The 22,183-nt window shown below is 44.9% G+C and overlaps 2 long non-coding RNA genes across 2 annotated transcripts; both read right to left on the reverse strand.

Annotated features, from left to right (window-relative positions):
- Window positions 1-365: 365 nt before the first annotated feature.
- On the reverse strand, window positions 366-935 carry LOC120967361 (uncharacterized). The gene is made up of 3 exons (XR_005761163.3): window positions 723-935; window positions 568-630; window positions 366-472 (listed from the first exon to the last, which is right to left on the reverse strand). It is a non-coding gene; the product is annotated as an uncharacterized lncRNA (long non-coding RNA).
- A 229-nt stretch (window positions 936-1,164) lies between these two features.
- On the reverse strand, window positions 1,165-1,979 carry LOC120966830 (uncharacterized). The gene is made up of 3 exons (XR_012186801.1): window positions 1,699-1,979; window positions 1,439-1,612; window positions 1,165-1,353 (listed from the first exon to the last, which is right to left on the reverse strand). It is a non-coding gene; the product is annotated as an uncharacterized lncRNA (long non-coding RNA).
- Between the last annotated feature and the right edge of the window lie 20,204 nt (window positions 1,980-22,183).

Consider the following 22,183-nt stretch of genomic DNA (forward strand, 5'->3'; position numbering starts at 1 on the left):
CATACTAAGTCATTTTGGTGTAAAAATGCTAAGTAAGGTCATTTTGGAACTAATAAGTTTAATATGTCATTTTGGAGCTAGCTAAGCATATGAAGTCATTTCGGAACTAAAATATGTCATTTCATAAGCATATTATGTCATTCTAGAGCTAGCTAAGCATATTAAGTCATTTGGAGGAAAAAATGCCAAGTATAGGTCATTTTAGAGCTATCCTAGGTTAAATAGGTCAATTTTGAGCTAGCTAAGCATATTAAGTCATTTTGGAGGAAAAAAATGGTAAGTATAGGTCATTTTAAAGCTATCCTAGGTTAAATAGGTCATTTTGGAGCTAATTAAGCAAAGCACTAGGCAAAACTTACCGTCAACCCGTAGGTGAAGGATCGGGGTTCTTGCTCGCGGTAGTGGCAGACGGAGGAGGATCGAGGTTCTTGCTCGCGCCAATGGCAGACGTCGAAGCTTGTCGGGAGTTATGCTGCACCAAATTAAAGATCATTTGCAATGTCTCGTTAGCATGATGCAACTCAAATGTGAAGACTAATAAGTAATGTCCATTCAAATGAAACTCACCGTGTCCGCCGGAGCAATGACTGGCATCGGCGGAGGGGTCTGACCGTTCTTCTCGCACATGGACTGCACATTTGGTTTTGACGAGTCAGTCATATTAGTTACTAATGAAAGGAACATTGCGTGCATGATTTAGCTAATGTGCAGAAGAAACTTACCGCGAAGAGCTCGTATATGGCCCGGTTAGCCAAGTCGTTCCGGTTCCTCTCCTCCTCCAAAGGCCTAGCCGTCCTCTCCTCAGTCTCCCTCTCCCTCTCCGCCGCCTGCCTCCTTTCCTCCGCCAGAAGCTCCTGGGTCTTTGCTCTCTCCCTCAATAGCAGCCTGCAACACCACTCCTCTTTAGCATTGTAATCATCGACGGCCGCACACATAATGTAATGGAGGAAAGGTATCTGATTCTGTATAACTAACCTTGATTTCAAGATCCATTGGCCGTGGACGAGGCCTTATCTCAGGATCGGAGCTCTTCTGGCGCCTCTTGATCTGCGGGAGAGTGCTAGTACAACATACCAGTCCATCCCCAATGGCTAACAAGCCATGGTTCCTCCCGCCAACAGATATCATCACCAGCTCTGGATCAATAGGCTGCCTCGGGTTAAAGTCCGGCCCTTTCCTCGCCTTCCCCTCATCTCTGTACCTCACGAGCTTGTTGTGGGAGGCGCGGTTGGTGAAGTTCTTTGGATCATCGAGATCAAACTCAGAGAATGCCTTGGCGTTCTTATACGGGGCACTATGGGCCATGGCATAGAGGTCGAACAGCTCTGGCACATCCGTCTTGTTGTGCCGCGCCTCAAAGAGAGGAACAAAGTATTAGTTAAGGGCTGAAGCTATCATGAAGACTTAATTTGTATGAATCATGAAGCAAACCACATACCCAGTTATCCCCGTACTGATATAGGTTGACGCTGCCTTGATGGTGTGGCACACCGCTCATTTTGCCACGCCGATCCTTTGCATTGTTGTGGGTGGATAGCCATTGGGGAGAGCACCACTCATCCACCAATGCCTCCCAACAATCTAGCCTATCCGCACACCATCTCGGGGGCACCTAAGTTAAGTAAGAGAAATTTGAGCGCTACGCCTACGAATCAAATCAAGGAAACTAAATACAAGGCCTTAAGAATAGGTAATTACCTTCATGTACTTCTCCTTACTCAGATACTTTGTGCGGCACTTTGACTTGGACATCCTAATACCAATCGAGGCGAAGTAGTCTCGAGTAGCCTGCGTCTGAGCCCCGTTCCGCCAGTTTTGAAGTAGCCGCCTGCACTCGGCTTCGATAACCCGAGCCGCGGCCTCCTCCTGTCCCTCAACACACCTGTAAATGGTCTGCAATCAAACAAGAAAACACGGATTAGTACAATCACTAGGGTTGCCAATCAAACAAGAAAACACAACGTAGACGAGAGAGGAAAAATTACCCAAAACGTCTGGTTCACAACGTCGGCCACCGTGTGGCACTCGACACCGCCGATCCTCTCCCCGGGCGGGGCCGGGGCAGCCAAGTAGTGCTCCCAGGTCATTCCTAGCTCGGGAACCTGGCCCTCACCGGGCAACGTGACCCATCCCGGGAAGCTCTGGCAACAAATCACACCAGGGACCGTGTTGGGCCTGCGGACACCACGACCGTGTTTCCAAGACCTGTAGTATGACAAGGCCAACGCATTAGATATTCGAAGAAACGTGAAGGCAAAAGGTTAAAAAAGAGTAAATGCACTTACTTCTCCCCAGACCCTCACAGCGACGAAACAACTGCACATTTAAATCCACCCGATCAACACAAATATATATGATGTTTTTCATAACAAAATCGGAAAATATATGACCTAACTCATAATTCATAAATATATGACCCCGTCGGCCTCTGGAAGGCCGAAAAGCACCTTTTCAGTCAACAGGAAGCCGAAGAGGTGTCGGGGGTTGGGGGTGTCACGTCTGGGTGTCGTGGTGTCAAAGGGACAAAGATAAATTCTATCCGGCAAAAGTGGACTGTAAAGAAAAGCCTGCTACATAATCCTCAAAACATCTATAAGCATATCCTAAATCTTGGCTGCATGCATGTGTTTTTTGGAAGTCTAAGAAGAAAAAAAAACTAACATGCCTTTTAGTGTGCACTTAAATAGTCTGTCCGCTGTACAATGTGATTTTTTCCAGTAGGGGTATAAGCGAGAACTCATAGACATCTTACCTTGGGCAAGAAGTGCTCAAGCGAGGAAACGACAGTGACCAAGGCTGGATCAAGCCCAATCTCCTCCTTTGCCTCCCTTAATGATGTTGCTGCATCATCAGCATTACCCTCCTCTGCCTTTCCTCCGGGCAATGCAACCTCCCCTGCAAATCTCAAGTGGAGAAAACAAAGTCAGATAGGGTTTATCCAGCTCGTGTCTAGGTTGGTATCTATTTGTGAACCTGATTGTTCAAATATAAAAGCTAAGGCAAGCCAAACCAGCACTAAATAGAAAAAGCTAGGTTAAAAATCCTCAATTAGGGAGTGTCTATTTAGTACTTGATTGTTTTTCAATTCGGTAACATTCACATTTCCTGACAAATAAACGGAGGACACTTGTATGTCCAAAAAACCCCACCCCGGCGACTGTATGCTTTCTATTTCTAAAAAATGGGTCAGGCTAGAATGTCACCCGGTTTCAACGAAACCTGAACCACAAATACCCTGGACCATGGCGAACAACTACCCATCAGCTTGCGACCCACCAAACAGTCAAACATTGAGGGAAATCCCAGGAAGATCACCAGGTCAGAAACACTTCTACTTACTATATAGTAATAAAATCTTGGGAAATATTAGTATATTAAATTAGAAACAAACAGGATACTCTGGAAATTACAGAAACTTTGAAGTCTAGAATGAAGAAATACAGTGGCAAAAAATCATAGAACCTACACTATAATCCAGAGGTAGCTGAAAATTACACTGCAGACTCAATATTAGTGAAAGCATGCAGAAAAATACAAAAGAATGTGTGCACCTAATAGCATAAAAACATTAAGAGCCTACACACTGTGTTGACAAAGTAAATGACACTGAAAATTATCAAGAATTATAGTGCAAAAGAGTCCAGGAACACCTACAAATTACAGTCCAAGATTTACACTAGCAGAACTTGCCAACTTACACTGCAACTGCCTAGCAATTACTTTGTAATGTAGCCCTTTCTTCATTAAAATTAAAATACCTCGGCTATAAACAGAAGAAGGCAATAGATGATATACGCCTATCCTGCTTTGTATGGAATCGGTGTTGAGCACAATCCAACTTGCAAACCTCGGAAAAGATTCATCTTTTTCTGAATGTATATCACGGTTATGTCGTACATATGTAGTTTTATATCAAGAAACAACAAGAAGAGAATTTTGTCAATTTTGGTTGAATTCCAATTGCAACTTCGACTGCAAGTCTGAACATTATTTTTTGAAAAGGGGGAAGACCCCAACCTCTGCAAGTCTGAACATGGACATGAGAAACTCAAAATTGCAAAAGGAGAGACTCGACGCAAACACACCTTTCCCAACACGACGATCAATTTCTTGCAGATTTCAGCAGATTTTTAACACTATAAATCTTACTTTCAGTTCATCAACTTCTTTCGATCACATACAAAAGATGTTTCTCTAAAAGAATTTCAGAGGCCTATATCCCATCCTAGTAGTTTCTAATGGGGATTCAACCTAACTGCATAATTTGACATGGGGACCTGCAAGTCCGTGTATAGATGTGAACCCTAGCATCACAGTTACTGTGCATGTTCTGCTCAGAAACAAAGAAAGGATTACATCATCATTGTAGAATGTCCTTAATGGATTGCTCACCAATACATATATATACAGGTTCAGGATCATGCTCAAAACTTATAACAAATGGAGGCCAAGTTTGAAACTTCGTATGGATGAAAACATGTAAAGAGGTGTTCAGCGAAGACATGTAAAGATTTTCATGACAGCATACTACCGACATCAGGCCGATCTGTGTCTCCCGAGTTGATTTAGAGAGCAAATCAAATAATGATAATTCGATTAAATGACGAACAAAGCACATGAACAAAAGACGGGTGAGTCTAGTCTATCATCAGCATGAGCATTCTCTACATCTCACTGAGAATAGATGAAGAACCCCAAACTGAGTTCATCTTGTACTAAAAACTTGTAAATCATGACATAGTGTTGTACATCTGCACCTTTTTCGTGTGGAGGGGCGGGCGCAAGGGCCTGGCTCGGTGGATGGCTTGGTGGCGGGGAGGGCCGCGGGGAGGAGCCGGCGCCGCGGCCTGGCTCGGTGGAGGGGCGGGCTACAGTGGCGGGGACGGCCGCGGTGGCCGGAAGGGCCGCGGGGAGGGGGCGGCGCCGCGGCCTGGAATGGTGCAGGGGCGGGCTACGGTGGCGGGGAGGGTCGGGGGAGGGCTGCGGTGGCGGGAAGGGGCGAGCTGGCGGCCATGCTGGGCGGTGGCGGGGAGGGGCGGGCTGGCGGCGGTGCTGGGTGGTGGCCGGGAGGGCCGTGGGGAGGAGGCGGGTGCAGGGGCGGGCTGCGTTGGCGGGGAGGGTAGGGGGAGGGCTGCGGTGGCGGGGAGGGGCGGGCCGGCGGCGGTGCTGGGCGGTGGCGGGGAGAGGCGGCGTCGGGAACGCAGGGCTGGGGCACGGTGCGGTGGTAGCTGGGAGAGATGGGGAGAGAGAGAGAGGGGTGGGGCCGGGCTGGGGAGAGAGAGAGAGAGAGGGGTGGGGCCGGGCTGAGAGAGAGAGGGGTGGGGCCGGGCTGGGAGAGAGGGGAGGGGATTTTTTTGTGAAGAAGAGAGGGGAGGAGATAGTCCCACTTCTTTGCCATCAGCCAATGGATGGCAAAGGCCCACATCTTTGCCATCAGCCAGCGGATGGCAAAGCCCCACCTCCTTGCCATCAGCCAGCTGATGGCAAAGAATCTTTGCCGTCGGCTGGCAGATGGCAAAGAGGTGGGGCTAGTGGGCCGTTACAGCTCTGTCATCCACTGGGCCCCACCCACTTCTTTGCCATCTGCCAGCAGACGGAAAAGATTCTTTGCCATTTGCTGGCAGACGGCAAAGAGGTGGGTTGATTGGCCGTTACAGCACTGGACCCACCCACCTCTTTGCCGTCTGCCAGCGGACGGCAAAGATTCTTTGCCAACGGCTGGCAGATGGCAAAGAACTGGCAGATGGCAACCAGGTTCTATGCCATCTGTCAGTTCTGTGCCGTCTATTTTTTGTAAGCAGATGGCAAAGACGTTCTTTGCCATCCGCTGACAGACGGAAAAGAACTGCGTGATGGCAAATTCTCTGTTTCCAGTAGTGCATGTCCGATCATCACGTGAGATGGAGTAGTTTCAATGGTGAACATCACTATGTTGATCATATCTACTATATGATTCACGCTCGACCTTTCGGTCTCAGTGTTCCGAGGCCATATCTGCTATATGCTAGGCTCGTCAAGTTTAACCTGAGTATTCCGCGTGTGCAACTATTTTGCACCCGTTGTATTTGAATGTAGACCCTATCACACCCGATCATCACGTGGTTTCTGAGCATGAAGAACTTTCGCAACGGTGCATACTCAGGGAGAACACTTGTACCTTGATAAATAGTGAAAGATCATCTTATAAAGCTACCGTCGAACTAAGCAAAATAAGATGTATAAAAGATAAACATCACATGCAATCAAAATATGTGACATGATATGGCCATCATCATCTTGTGCCTTTGATCTCCATCTTCAAAGCATCGTCATGATTTCCATCGTCACCGCCATGACACCATGATCTCCATCATCTTGATCTATATCAATGTGTCATCACATGGTCGTCTCGCCAACTATTACTCTTGCAACTATTGCATCTTATGCAATAAAGAGACAACCATAACGCTTCTGCCAGTTGCCGATAACATCAACAAAACATGATCATCTTATACAACAACTTATATCTCATCACGTCTTGACCATATCACATCACAACATGCCCTGCAAAAACAAGTTAGGCGTCCTCTACTTTGTTGTTGCAAGTTTTACGTGGCTGCTACGGGCTGAGCAAGAACCTTTCTTACCTACGCATCAAAACCACAACGACAGTTCGTCAAGTTTTAGTGCTATTTTAACCTTCACAAGGACCGGGCGTAGCCACACTCGGTTCAACCAAAGTTGGAGAAACTGACACCCGCTAGTCACCTGTGTGCAAAGCACGACGGTAAAACCAGTCTCGCGTAAGCGTACTCGTAATGTCGGTCCGGGCCGCTTCATCCAACAATACCGCTGAATCAAAGTATGACATGCTAGTAAGCAGTATGACTTGTATCGCCCACAACTCATTTGTGTTCTACTCGTGCATATAACCTTAACGCATAAAACCTGGCTGGGATGCCACTGTTGGGGAACGTAGTAATTTCAAAAAAATTCCTACGCACACGCAGGATCATGGTGATGCATAGCAACGAGAGGGGAGAGTGTTGTCCACATACCCTCGTAGACCGAAAGCGGAAGCGTTAGCACAACGCGGTTGATGTAGTCGTACGTCTTCACTATCCGACCGATCAAGTACCGAACGTACGGCACCTCCGAGTTCAGCACACGTTCAGCACGATGACGTCCCTCAAACTCCGATCCAGCCGAGTGTTGAGGGAGAGTTTCGTCAGCACGACGGCGTGGTGACGATGATGATGTTCTACCGACGCAGGGCTTCGCCTAAGCACCGCTACGATATATCGAGGTGGATTATGGTGGAGGGGGGCACCGCACACGGCTAAGAGATAAATAGATCAATTGTTGTCTATGGGGTGCCCCCTGCCCCCGTATATAAAGGAGCAAGGGAGGAGGAGGCCGGCCCTAGGAGGGGCGCGCCAAGGGAGTAGGATTCCTACTCCTAGCTAGTTGGAGTAGGTTTCCTCCTTTCCTAGTCCAACTAGGAGAAGGGGGAAAGGGGGGAAGAGGAGAAGGAAGGGACAGGGGGGCCGCGCCGCAAACCCCTTGTCCAGTTCAGACTGGGCTTGGGAGGGGCGCGCGCCACCTCCTGGCTGCTGCCTCTCCTTCCCACTAAGGCCCATTAAGGCCTAATACTTCTTTCCCGTCTTTCCGTAGCTCCCCAGTACTCCGAAAAATACCTGAATCACTCGGAACCTTTCCGATGTCCGAATATAGTCGTCCAATATATCGATCTTTACGTCTCAATCATTTCGAGACTCCTCGTCATGTCCCCGATCTCATCCGGGTCTCCAAACTACCTTCGGTACATCAAAACACATAAACTCATAATTTAACCGTCATCGAACTTTAAGCGTGCGGACCCTACGGGTTCGAGAACTATGTAGACATGACCGAGACACGTCTCCGGTCCATAACCAATAGCGGAACCTGGATGCTCATATTGGCTCCCACATATTCTACAAAGATCTTTATCGGTCAGACCGCATAACAACATACATTGTTCCCTTTGTCATCGGTATGTTACTTGCCCGAGATTCGATCATCGGTATCTCAATACCTAGTTCAAACTCGTTACCGGCAAGTCTCTTTACTCGTTCCGTAATACATCATCCCACAACTAACTCATTAGTTACAATGCTTGCAAGGCTTATAGTGATGTGCATTACTGAGTGGGCCCAGAGATACCTCTCCGACAATCGGAGTGACAAATCCTAATCTCGAAATATGCCAACCCAACAAGTACCTTCGGAGACACCTCTAGAGCACCTTTATAATCACCCAGTTATGTTGTGACGTTTGGTAGCACACAAAGTGTTCCTCCGGTAAACGGGAGTTGCATAATCTCATAGTCATAGGAACATGTATAAGTCATGAAGAAAGCAATAGCAACATACTAAACGATCAAGTGCTAAGCTAACGGAATGGGTCAAGTCAATCACATCATTCTCCTAATCATGTGATCCCGTTAATCAAATGACAACTCATGTCTATGGTTAGGAAACATCACCATCTTTAATTAACGAGCTAGTCAAGTAGAGACATACTAGTGACACTCTGTTTGTCTATGTATTCACACATGTATTATGTTTCCGGTTAATACAATTCTAGCATGAATAATAAACATTTATCATGATATAAGGAAATAAATAATAACTTTATTATTGCCTCTAGGGCATATTTCCTTCAGCAGGGTGGCCCAGCGCTTGTGCTCGTCGTCGGTGATCTTCTTCTTCATGTTGTTGTAGTAGTCGTCGATGAGCATGTCGGAGACGTCTCCAAGGGAGTCCAACTCCTTGGTTGCCTCGGGCACCCTCCACTCCTTCTGGATGTCGATGAAGTTGGCGACCTCCAGATTGACGCGCTCTAACCTTTTTTTGTCGCCGTCGATGGAGAAGCCTGCAAAGGTGTACCTGGGGTCGGCGAGGAAGTTGTCGAAGACGGTGCACCTTTCAGCGGTGCTCAGTTGGAAGAGCAGCACCGGGGTGTTTCTTGCCGATGGAGAGTTGGCAGAGGGCGGGTTTCTGCGTTGCTTCAGGCTCGTTGTTGTACTCGAGATCAACGCCGACGATCTTGTGGCGCTGGAGGCTGAGGTGGCGCTCGTACTGCGCGAGGGTGATCGCCTCCTGCTTCTTGTCGTTGGTGTGGATGACGTGCAACTTGGTGTTGCCGTGGGCCTCCACGTCCTTGTACTCATCGGCGAACGCCATGGCCGGTAGTAGGGGCTTGGTGTTTTGCGTGGAGATGGATGTGATGGAGCGATTTGGTGCCAGCGCAATGGATACTTGTGTTGTTGTGGATGAGAAGGCCTATGGCAGGGGTCTGAATTTAAGGGGAGGGCGCGGGGTGGGATGGCCACATCGGATGAACTACACGATCTCGCTGACGATGCGGTTTGTGCAGATCGTGGGTTGGTGTTGCGTGTGTGATCGTGGGCTTGTGGCGATGGAACCGCTCCGATTGGGTGGTTGTATGCGAACGTGGTGTTTTTTAACGTGGTTTTTTTTATCAGTAGATTTTTTTAACCACCACTTTCTGTGCGAACGGGCATTTTGTGACGTTTATATGTATCCTGCGTGATAACGAAACTGCATTGGTTAGAGTTCCGCACTGCATCTTGTGCAAAGGAGAACTGCATGTTGTGTACACGTGCTTACTTCATAGTATTTTTTACGTGTCCTTGCTGGAGCCCCTGAATAAAGTACAATGTATTCCGCAATTTTACGAGTTTTTCGCTGTGTTCTATACCGTGTATTTATTCGTGTAGGTAATCCGGAACTGTGTTTGCTAAACCGTACTGCTTCGTGTAGCTAAATGCACTGCATCTTTCTAGTGCTGCGTACTGCATCAATTCTTTTGCCTGTACTTACTGCAGTCCCTATACGGGAGGGGTAGGAGGGTTGGGGGGGCCCATTTTTTTGTGTGGCACTTATTTGAATGTAGACTTTTTATTTTCGGATGCGTTTTCTTAACATGCGTGTATTTTTTTGATTTTAACTTTTTTTACGAACCGCGTTTATTTTATTTTTGTTTTAGAGACGGAACTTCATTGTTCTTCATAGAGAACTGCATCATGTGCATCTTGATGTGGTCTTTCTTATTTTAGCCGGGCCGTTTTTGGGCCGGCCCGTTTTATGTTGCATTTTGCCACACGCGGGTCTCCTACGTGTCCATTCCAGGCGATCCCACCGCTCCGCTGACAGGGAGAGAGACCGAGAACAATCCCCTCTCCTCTTGTAGTTCATCCCTCGAGCAAAACCGCCGTTTCCCGCAGCAACCGCCGTCGCCCGAGGAACCGCCGCCCTCAAGAGGTTCTTATTCCTGCATTCCGTGTCGTCCGCTCTGCGAGGCCTTGCCGCTGTGCTCCCGCAGCCCTTTCCTGTCCGTTGCCGTTGCCACACCCTTCCCCCCTCCCCGTCATCGCCGCCGCCTGCGCCGCACCTTTTTTGTGGTATGTTTCGCTTGTTCTTGGTCTTGATCGTCCGCTCGTCTTGTTTTGTTATTCTCGTAGTTGCTGTTGCTGTTTTTGCTTCTGTAATTTTTCTGTAGGCAGCCGATTTTATCTCGATTTTGGAGTCGATACTCTTGTGTAGCATGGTGGATCTAGGGTTTCGTGAGATTTTCGCCGATTTTGTTGCTTAAATCTGTCACTTCGTCGTTGTGCTGCAGGCAAACGCCATGTCTTCGCCGAGCAGAGTGGGAGGAGGAATTCAGGGTATGCGGAGTGCTTATTTTAGGCTTTTTTTATGTTTATCTAGTTTCCTAAATCATCCTGCATATTGGTTTATGCTCTGTTAGTTGTCGGCGTTCGTTTGCATTATTTTGTCACGTCATGTTTTGTAATTTCTGTTTCTGGTTCTTTTTGAATCAAGTAGGTGATTCTGGTTCTCATAATGATACACCAATTGGGTCTCGTTGTCCTGGTGGTAATGATCATGGTGTGGAGGGAGGACATCAATTGAATTCACCGATTGAAACTTCTCCCATAAGTGTGGCCCCTCCTTCTGGTATGTGATTGATTTTTTTATTTTGTGTATGCTGGTTACTGTGATGTTGTACCAATTGGTGTTGCCTTGCTGTATCTAGTCCGGCATTTTTTGGGAAGAAACATGAAGTTAGTGTATGCAGCACTGTATTTTATTTTCTATATGTGAACTCCACTATATGTATGTGTGAACTGCATTGTTGTTTTATTCAAGTTTTTTGTGCAATGCATTAATTTTTATTTTTAGCTTATGGTTGGAGCACTGCATTTCATATGTCTAAGTGTACTGCATTTGTTCTTTTTGTGCACTTTTTAACGACCATAGTCAAACTTCATTTTGACGAAGTGTCTGTTTTCCATGCTGGGGCGCCTGGGTTTGAGGAGGTTACTCAATTGATTGACCATTATTTTGCAGAGGGTAATGTTGGTGTGAGCTTTGACCAGAGACGTCCCGTTTTGTTTGAGACACAGTCGCAGTCTGTTGATGGTATAGAGGAAGTTACACAGGATTGGATGGTCTCGGAACAGCTTCGTGAATATGAGTTGAAGCAAAGCAAGAAGAAGTTGAGGTTTGAAAGTGACTCAAAAGAGTTTGCGGAGAAGGAGAAGCAGAGGAGAGCTGCAGATGGTCCCAAGGGTGCCAAATTTGCCAAGGTGAAGAAGCCTTCTTTGCAGAAGAAGAAGCTGAGTACTGTTGCTGAGGAAGGTGGTACACCTCAGCGGAGTCCACGTGTTGCTGGCATGAACAAGAATCTTGGCAAGAGAACTGCTGAAGCTGGTGGAAAGGATGACCCTCAGTGCAAGTGACTACATGTCACTGAAGGTGCCAACTCTGATGATGACGACTTTGTGCTTGCTGATTTTGTGAGGGATGTTCATAGTGGTAGACGCAAAGACTGTGGTTCATCTAAGAGTCTACCCAAGCGTGCCCATGACGATGTCGATGATGATTTTTGTGGTGACTCTGGCGAGGAGGTGGATGTTGTTCCAAAGGTTTGTTGAAGTGGACTGCATTTGTTTTCTTCATTGTTATTCTATCTATGTTTTCTCTATCTCTTTTTTTATGGCTAGTCTTCTAATGTGGATTGCATTTCCCTTTACACAGAGCAAGAAGTCTAGTAAGAGCAATGCAGCTGAAGATGATGCTGAGGGAGATGATTCTCGATTTAACAAGACCGTACATTTGTCGCTTCCCACTGTTTGCAAGGCTGCTGCCTTGCTGAAAGAGGCACACTGTAGTCGTGTTCGGGATGCTGGATTTGGTGTTGTCTTTGAACTGACAGTAAAGAAAAATGTGTTGTGCATTCTTATGTGCTATCTGATGGGAGTGATTGACCCTGCCACCATGATAATGGACTTTGGGAATGGCAGGGTTCTTTGAATCAATCGTGATGTAGTTCATCACATTTTTGATTTACCCATGGGACGTCACACTGCACCCATGCGTGCTGCCAGCGGCCATGATGACTCGTTGAGTGCCCTCAAGGATGAGCTTGGCTTTCACCGTTCAAAAAGTATAGGTGTCAAGGACTTGCTTGAGAAGTTGAAGGCGTTGGTGGAGGAAGATGATCATGTGACTGTTGACCTTGCTGTGAAGGTGTTCTTCCTGATACTCTACCAGAATTTGCTGTGTCCTGGGCCTGCAGTTCGTTTGGGTAGAGTTGTTGCAATGGTAGAGAACATGGATTATGCGGCTATGGCTCAGATGGACTTTTGCCAGCTTGTTGTTGATGAGTTGCAGGCAGCCGTGGTGAGGTGGCAAACAGAAGGCAGCAAGCAGAATTGTGCAGACACTACAAGAAATATGTCAACTTGTGACCTTGACTATTGGTCACTGAATGGTCATTATTCTCCATTTGTGACCTTTTTGTGACCAAAAAGAGATTGTCAAAAGCTGGCGGTCGTAAACTGAAATTAACGAACTTCTCACAGAGAAGGTCATAGACGTTTACGACCAAAATATGCCTATTGTTTTGTTTTGGTCACTAGCTGTCTGCCCAGGCCACGTCGGACCCGACGTGGCAATCTGACGTTGCAAATTTGCGACCGATTGAAAAGGTCACTGATAAGATTCAGCCCAATCCGATTCGTTGTTTTACATGGGCCGAGCCCAATAATTCGGCCTTTTTGTTCCCTCAGCTTTGTTCAATGTTTTTGGGCCTTAGCCTTTCTACGGTCCATTTCTTTTTTGGGTCTCATCTATTTTTCTTTTGGGCCTCGGCGTTTTTTCAGTCAATTTCCTTAATTTCCAGCCTTTCCTGTGAATATTATTTGGTAAATGGCCTTTGTGATGCCAAATACTACTAGGTCCCACTTCTCAGGTTCTAATTAACAACGGCCCAGGTTTCAACTTCCACAATTTGAAACAATTATTTCAATGAGAACACTAAACAAGTGAAAATTATCAAAACACATGCCAATTAGCCAAAATACTACAAATATACTTCTCAGGTTGTCCCAGGTTAGAGCTCTTGTAATAGCACAATCTTTACATCATTCATTTCACCAAGATACGATGATACTACAAATATACTTCTGACTTCTTCACTTCTAGGCTAGAGCTCTTGTAAATGTTCGTAGAGGCTGAACGAAGCAGCATCACCTTGTTGAGCAGCAGATCATCAGCATCATTCCAGGTTGGATCAGCTCAGCAGAGCATCCCCGGTCGTCGCCATGACTTGAGCAGCAACATCTCAAGTTGATAACCAGATCCTGTAGCGAGCGAGCAGCAGCTGATCCAACATTACTGCAATAGCAACAGCAGATCCGATTAGCAACAGTACAACATATAATATCAACAACATTAACTACTCCAAATCAACAGCAACTACAGCATATCGGATCAACAACTACTACAGCAGATCAGATCAGATCCAAGTACAACATATAATATCAGCAACATTAACTACTCCCAATCAACAGCAACTACAGCAAATCAGATCACATATTAGATCAACAACTACTACAGCAGATCAGATCAGATCCAAGCACAACATATAATATCAGCAACATTAACTACTCCAAATCAACAGCAACTATAGCAAATCAGATCAACAACTACTATAGCAGATCAGATAAGATCAGATCAACAACTACTACTCCAGCAAGATCAACATCACCTACTGTAGCAGATCAGATCAACACATTCGTTTGAATGGAGTAACTTGGAGAATCAGTACAACAGATCAGTAACTTAAGAGTTCTCCAAAATGGATTTTGATTTAAATTGTACTCCAGCTAATGAAGAGGACGTACCTGGAGGAAGTCATGATGACCCAAATGGTGATTTCAACATGGAAGAAGAACCCATTCAAGATTCAGGCTGCGAGTACTCGAAGAACATCCATTCAAATAGAGATCATGAGCATGTTCACTTTGTATTGAACTCCAGTTACAATCTTATGAGTATGCATTCAAATGGAGATCATGCAATCAAAGGGAGTAGTTACAGTCTTAACTAAGAAGATCATGAGCATGTGCATGAGTAAAATGAGCATCAGCATGTGTTAACAGGATCATAAGCATGTGTATGAGTAAAATGACAGAGGATAAGAAGAAATGTTTAGTTACAGTCTTACAATTGATGCTTTGTAACTATAGATAACTGAAAAATGAGTACAGTAGATGTACAGAATTTGTAGGCTCCATTTGTAACAACAGTACTCCTTTCATTTGTTCGAAATTTTCAGTAGATGTCACAGTAGCATGATAAAAATTCCAGTTGGAACTAAAGATGCAGTACACTAAATTACTCAAGTCGTGCTAAACAGCAAGTCTTATAGTAAACAACTGGAGTTAATTACTTACTCTACTACTAACAGCAAGCCTCTACACTAAATTACTTACTCTATTACTACAGTAAACAACAAGATTAACCGAAAAGGTTTCCATTAGTTTTAATTAAACTAAAACCCTTCCTTAATTATAATTAAAGGAAAGGTTTCAATGTAATTTAATTAAACAAATAAATTCAGTTAATGAATTAGAGTTACTGGATTGAATTATGTTAACAAGACTATCAAGAAGAGATACTGGACTGAAACAAGCTAGCAGCATCATGACATACAGGGGATATCAGTCTTGACCACAAACCACCAAGAGCATCTCAGAGCACCACATGGACCTCACTCGGTATGACTTTGTTGCACTAAAATATTACAGATCATGAAGAGATTTTGGAAATTTTAATTGAATTCAATTAAATTTGTGCTACTGCTGCTGTTATAAAACTATTGAAACTAATCATGCAACAATTAGCATGAGATAGAAGCAACACTAAGCACCAAGATTACTACACCAAGTCAAATTGAAGCTACTGAAAAATGGTGGAAGATTCATGACAAGAATAACAGTAGCAGAAGCTTCATGTGCGAAAATACTGAAGCTTCATGTGCAAAATTACTCACGCTTTATGTGCAAAATTAACAGTAGGTGCTGGAGCTATTCCAAAATTATCACAAAATTTAAGCTATCATCCTGCTGCAGAAATAAATTCAGTCCAGGCCCCCGTCATCTCTCAGGCTGCCGCCAAGCTCCAGCCCCTCCAGCAGCGACCACAAGGTAAACAACCATACCTGCAGATTACAGGTAAATAGTTAAGCTTTGTTTATGACATGTCATTGCATGTACGCAAAGAGGATCACTGAGTTTATTTACATGATGGAGGTTGGACTTGTGCTTTAACCAGCGCAGGTTCACTGAGTCCCCCCCCCCATGTCGCTCGTGAACCCCACATGCATGAGCCAGAACAAGCTAGTAAGACACTAGCAGTAGAGCAACCATAATATGAAGCAAACAGAGGAACCACAAGGTAATTCTACTAATTTTATTAAAACAACAGTGGCAATTTTGGGTAGTGTGCTTGATCTCTTTATTTGATTGCTTTATTAGAACACGCCTTGCTGTTCTCTGAATCTCTGAATCATTTGATTGCTTAATCTCTTTATTGCCTCCTCAATATTAATAGCAGGAGCAACCCATTTCAAAGAGAAGGGTTTCAGAGTAGCTTTGTTAGAGGCTGACCAAATGGCCCTGATATGTCTAACCTGGTGTTTATCAGAATCAAACTATGCAGTGTAAATCATTGTGAGCACCATGCGTGCCATTCAGAACATGATGGGCAGTGGCAAATTGCCAACAAGCAAATATTAGGGGTAAATCACAGATTGAATTTCAGGTAGAAATACTACTATGAAAAACTGCACGTGCTTTGTGAAAGTAAATGCATGAAGAATTCAGGATTAACCTAAAGCGAGAGCTCCATTCCAGATACACGTAGCAGTTCACTCCTTCTGCCCCGGGTGGATGTGGTCGAGGAGGACGTTGCTGCAATTGTGGTGGAACTATGGACGTACTGCACACCCCAGGACGTAAATCTAGTCCATTTGAGCACTGTGAAGACAGAGGCCGGATCAGGCCGGGGGCAAGAAGAGGGGTGGGAGACAATATCGGGATGGGAGGCAAGGAAGTACCATGACGAGGTCGTCGCTGAGTGCGAGCACGGAGTCGAGCGTGCCGGGGTGGAGATCCGGGACGTTGAACTACGCGCGGAGGAGGAAGTGACCCCCCCGGCCCCGATGACGTAGAAGAGGTCGGCGCCCTGCCGGACGGCGTCGCCGAGAGCGTTCGCCTCGGGCAGGAACGCCCCCGAGGTGGCCACCAGGACGGACGCGGCGGCTGTGACCAGCCCGGCCCGATACAGCAGCACCTCGCACACGTCCGCCTCGTCCACGGACCGTGGCCGTGAGCAGCCGAGCAGGAGCTCCCAAATCTCTGTCTGTGTGTGCGCATGGATCGGGATGCGGAGCGAGGTGGGAGGGAGGGAGTTCCTGCCGGATCTGGCCACGACATGAGTAGCCCGAGTGGATCTAGGAGGAGAGGGAAGGGGCTGCCGGTGATGAGGTTGGAGGTCGCCGTGCGACTGGAGAAGAGGACGGCGGCGGATTGGGTTGGGCTACGTGGGGGTAGGGATTGGGTTGGGGCGGCAGCGGATTGAGATCTGAGGGAGGGAGAGGGCTAGGTTTGGCAGCCGTGGGTGCGTGGGAGAGAAGGGAAGGTCGGGGTCGATGGGTGAGGAGGACGACGAGGTCGGCGGTGGGTGGGAGAGGACGGGGAGGAGGTGGATCGGGAGGGGCCGGGGACGGGGAGGAGGAGGTGGCGGCGGCGGTGAGGAGATTGGGAGGAGGGAGGAGGGGTGCGATGGGGGGAGGGGTTTGATCTAGGGTTGGGGGTGCGTGGGGTATCTCTTTTTCTTTTCTGTTTTTTTCTGTAGATAGATGGATGGATGGATGTGGGATGGAGAGATGGATGGATGGATGGACACCATGTCATCGATCCGTGGGAAGAGCCCTGATTGGTTCGGAAAATCAGTGATTTAAAATAGTTTCTAAGTACTAAAAATTGGGGAATTTTGTGAAGCAACTATCAAAATATTTTGCAAAACGGCACAACTAAAATTTTCACTCAAGTTCGACCCCATTTTTATGGATGATCACTGATTTGCATGCATTTTTTATCCTTCTAGATATTTTTAATCATTTTCTTGTGGCAAAAATGGTTTTTTTTGTGAAGAACCTACCAAATATTTGTTGTAAAATTGGACCAAATAAATTTTCTAAAATACTAGGCCATATTTAATGTACAATTGACCAAATGGCTGGGTGTCAAACGTTTTGATCCACCTCTAGTGAAAAAGGCAAATTCCCGCCGATTCAGCAGGAAGCGGGTCGGATTTGAACTGTAGCTGCCTAATAGTTTGCTCTTTATTTTTTCAAAAATCATTTCTAAGTACATAACTATCTATTTAATCGAAGAAATATCAAAATGTTTCCAAGATTCAACAACTAGCTAGGAACGGCCAAGCCCGCCGTTTTGACCGCATTTTGAAACGGGCATAAAAAATTAAAAAAAAATTAAAAAATTGGAAAACCTTCGCATTGTGTCAACATATGTGACCAAGTTTCCAGGAAAAATAACTAATTTGTAATACGACAATTATTTTAAAAAAGTGTTCTCAGAAATGAGCTATCATGCATGAAGATTCACGGCTTTCAAGCCAAATGATCAATCTTATGGCAACATTCATGGCATAGTTTGTTCAAATGATCTCATATTGTGCACAATGCCGCATCTTGGAATTCCAAACAATGTTGCCTATGGGAGTTTTCATTTTCTTTGCACAGAAAATTCATTTTCCATTTTTCGAGTGCCCGAAATGAGGTTTTTTGTGAAGGAACTACCAAATAATTGTTGAAAAAATGGACCAAATCAATTTTATAAAATACTAGGCCATGTTTAATGCACAATTGACCAAGTGGTTGGGTGTCAAAAGTTTTGGTCCACCTCTGGTGAAAAAGACAAATTCCCGCCGATTCAGTAGGAAGCGGGTCAAAATTGAACTGCAGCTGCCGCATAGTTTGCTCTTTATTTTTTCCAAAAATCATTTCTAAGTACATAACTATCTATTTAATCATAGAAACATCAAAAGTTTTCCAAGACTCAACCACTAGCTAGGAACGGTCAAGCCCGCCGTTTTGACCGCATTTTGAAACGTCCATAAAAAATTCAAAAAAAATCAAAATATTGGAAAACCTTCGCATTGTGTCATCATATGTGACCAAGTTTCCAGGAAAAATAATAAACTTGTAATACGGCAATTATTTTAAAAAAGTGTTCACAAAAATGAGCTATCATGCGTGAAGATTCATGGCTTTCAAGCCAAATGATCAATCTTATGGCCACATTCATGGCATAGTTTCTTCAAATGATCTCATATTGTGCACAATGGTGCATCTTGGAATTCCAAACAATGTTGCCTAAGGGAGTTTTCATTTTCTTTGCACGGAAAATTCATTTTCCATTTTCTGAGTGCCTGAAATGAGTTTTTTTGTGAAGGACCTACCATATATTTGTTGTAAAATTGGACCAAATCAATTTTCTAAAATACTAGGCCATATTTAATGCACAATTGACAAAATGGTTGGGTGTCAAAAGTATTGATCCACCTCTGGTGAAAAAGACAAATTCCCGCCGATTCAGTAGGAAGCGGGTCAAATTTGAACTGCAGCTGCCTCATAGTTTGGTATTTATTTTTCCAAAAATCATTTCTAGTTACATAAGTACCTATTTAATCATATATAGATGGTTTGGTGGCGATACGTTGAGGTTTGGACGGTGGTCGAGGGCCCCAACTCTAGAGCGTGTAAACTCGCATTCCCGCCGCGTGACCGTGGCGTTGCCATGTGTTTTGGGCGGCCTAGGCATGTCTAGTGGGTTGGGCACTCCCCAGGTAGGTTCTATGAAGAAAATCACAACATAAGATTCTCACGAGGAAACCGATCGATGCTCAAACATGAATAAGCAGCCAAGTGTTTGATTAGCGGTACGGGAAATGCACATGGTTAATGGGCGTGAGTTTTGGCTGAGGATGATCAGTTACTAAGAAGACCGTCTTCACAAATTTTCAGCTCAAAAGGAGGAGCCTAGGTGGTACTTGCTTTGCAAAGTACCACACTGGACATAAATACGAATGTTGAAGCTGGGCTCAAAATAATGAATGGATTGAGCTGGCATTTGGTGGAGGATGGTTATTTGGGTATAGGAAAGCACTTTAGAAAATGGATACCATTTGGACATGCCAAAGTGGTACTTCCTTCACAAAGTGTTTTTCTGAACAGAATAGGAAAATGAATATTTTTAAATTATTTTTGAATTATTTTTGAACTAGGCAAGGAAGGTTTTTTACATATTTGATGAAGATATGACCCAAAGAATTTATGAGATTTTTTGGGAATTTTGGGAATGACAGAAATATAGGTTGCTTCACAACCTAGGGCAAAAACTGCCACATGGACATGACACATAGGCAAAATTGATGAGGTGGCGCCTAGTCATCGCAACCCACCACAATTTACAAGGTTATGACCATCTATATTGGTCATGATCAGCTAGAAATAAGGCAGCAGACCAGTTCTATCTGCTTTATGACCATTTCGTGTAAGGAAATTACGACCTTTCTGACCAAAATGGTCATTATAGTTTAGGGTTTGGAGCCCCCCGAACAACTTTTGACCAATTGGTCTGAAATGGTCATAGATCTATGACCAATTCTTCCAGGGTCACTGACAGAAGGTCACTAGTTGACATATTTCTTATAGTGAGAGGGTTGTGCCATTGTCCCCCTGATTATGTATCTTGACTGCTTGAAGCTTCGCAAAATTTCTGTCATGCACACGTTGACGCCAGGTGCGTCATACCTGACGACCAAAGACCTGATGAAGCTATACAATGAGGATGTGCTTGTGAAGGGAAATATTTACTTCGAAACTTACAAATTTGGGAAGCTGCCGGTTAGTGCATCTGAGTTTTTAATATCAGTTTTTTAAAAGGTGCAGCCATTATAAATCTGAACTTTTCTAGTACTCACATGTGTACTTGTCTTTGCCTCTTGTCTTTTTTTGCAGTGGAAGGCGTCAGGTGATATTGTGTACAACCATCCTGTTGCAGTTGTATGCGACAACTCTGATGCGGGACCTAGCACTCATGCTAGGTTTTATGAGCCTATACGTAGCCAGCTTCCTGCCCGTGATGATGAGGTGCCGCGTAATCGTGGTTTCATGGCTCGACAGATGTTTGATAATAGAAGCTCTTATAAACAGACATTTGTTGGTGGCAAAAAACACGAGGAGATTGATGAGCTTCTTGTGAAGGTTTTGAAGTTGACTGAAGATTTGCCAACCTCTGGTGACAGGTTGAGGACAGTTGCTGGTTTTTTCCCTGTTGGCCATGGCCCACGAGATGAAGATATTGTCGCTGCTCACAATTTTGATTGTGGCGTGATTGAAAGCCTGAAGATTGCGGTGACGAATGTTCGGTCTTCCTATGCTCAATTGAGACATACATAGGAGGAAAAATGCGGCCGGTATGAGAAGGATGCTGGGCATATTTTGGATGAAATGAACCGTCAGGACGCTGGGGTTGGCACTGATAATGTATGTTCTAGGTTTTTTGATGCTTTGAACCTCTTTTGTGTATTATGTGGACTGCTCCTCACTTTTTTTTGTTTTTTGTGATAGACCGGAGTGGAATCTTCTGGTGTCCATGGAACTAGGGACGATGGAATTGGTCAGGCACAAGTACTTCTGCCATGTCTGTTCTGCCACATGTCCCTCTTCTTAAACTTGCATTTGTTGATTTCCATTTTTATTGTATTTTTTGTGTACTTCACGGTTGTAAAGTGTGTACTGCTTGTGCATAGTTGAATTTTTTTCTATTTTTGTTGTAACCATCTTATTTTCGTTTTTGGTTTGTTCTATGCCCGTAGACTGGTGTTGCTGCTTGTGATGTGCACAAAGAGTCCTACGATGGCTCTGGGAAGGATGAGGTCTTGGGTGATGCTCCGGATGTTGTAGCTGATAAGGTATAGTTGTATTACTTGTTCTGTTAGTGTGTTGTAATCTAATTTTTTTGTTGTTGTTATAAACTTGATGTGCGGTGTTATGCTCAATCATATGCATTTTCATTTACATATGTTAGCTGCAATAGTTTTACATGTGTGAGCTTCAGTCTTTGACAGAAGTGAACTGCATTCAATTTCGCATGCGTGGTCCATAATGTTTTACATAAGTGAGCTTCTGTATTTAACATAACTGAACTGCAACGTTTGACAAAGTGAGCTGCAGTTCTTTTTTTTACGTATTTGTGTGTTGAAGTTGTAGTTGTTTTGATACACGTGGGTTGCAGTTGTTTGTTGTGTTAATTATCCCCACGCTCAGTTTTGTGTTATTGTGTGTTTTTAATCTTTCCACAGCCTAGAGAAGAAACCATGGAAGTTCACGTTGATCTGAATCAGGGCGGTTGTGCTGTTGATGGTGGTGGCAGTGTTGGTGCTTCTGCACCGGTTGCCGTCGACCTTGCAGACCCTTCTGTAGCTCAACAATCCCATGATGTTGGTTCCCCCAGCCGGCACGAAGATTCTGATTTTGGCATTGAAAAGCTGCTGGAGAATGTCGTCCCTGCTATTAGTGTTGTTGCTTCCTGTGTTTGTTTGGTGGCCAATGATATTCCTGAAGTATCGAGAGTGGAGCCTCATGTAGCTGAAGTATCTAAGGACATTGCGGTTGACCAGACTGTTGTAAATCCAGATAATGCTGATGTTGCTGTAGAAGGGCAGTTCAGTGATGTTGTGTTGGATTCGTCGCAACC

This window comes from Aegilops tauschii, chromosome 6 (genome assembly GCF_002575655.3).
Source record: "Aegilops tauschii subsp. strangulata cultivar AL8/78 chromosome 6, Aet v6.0, whole genome shotgun sequence".
NCBI lineage: Eukaryota > Viridiplantae > Streptophyta > Magnoliopsida > Poales > Poaceae > Aegilops > Aegilops tauschii.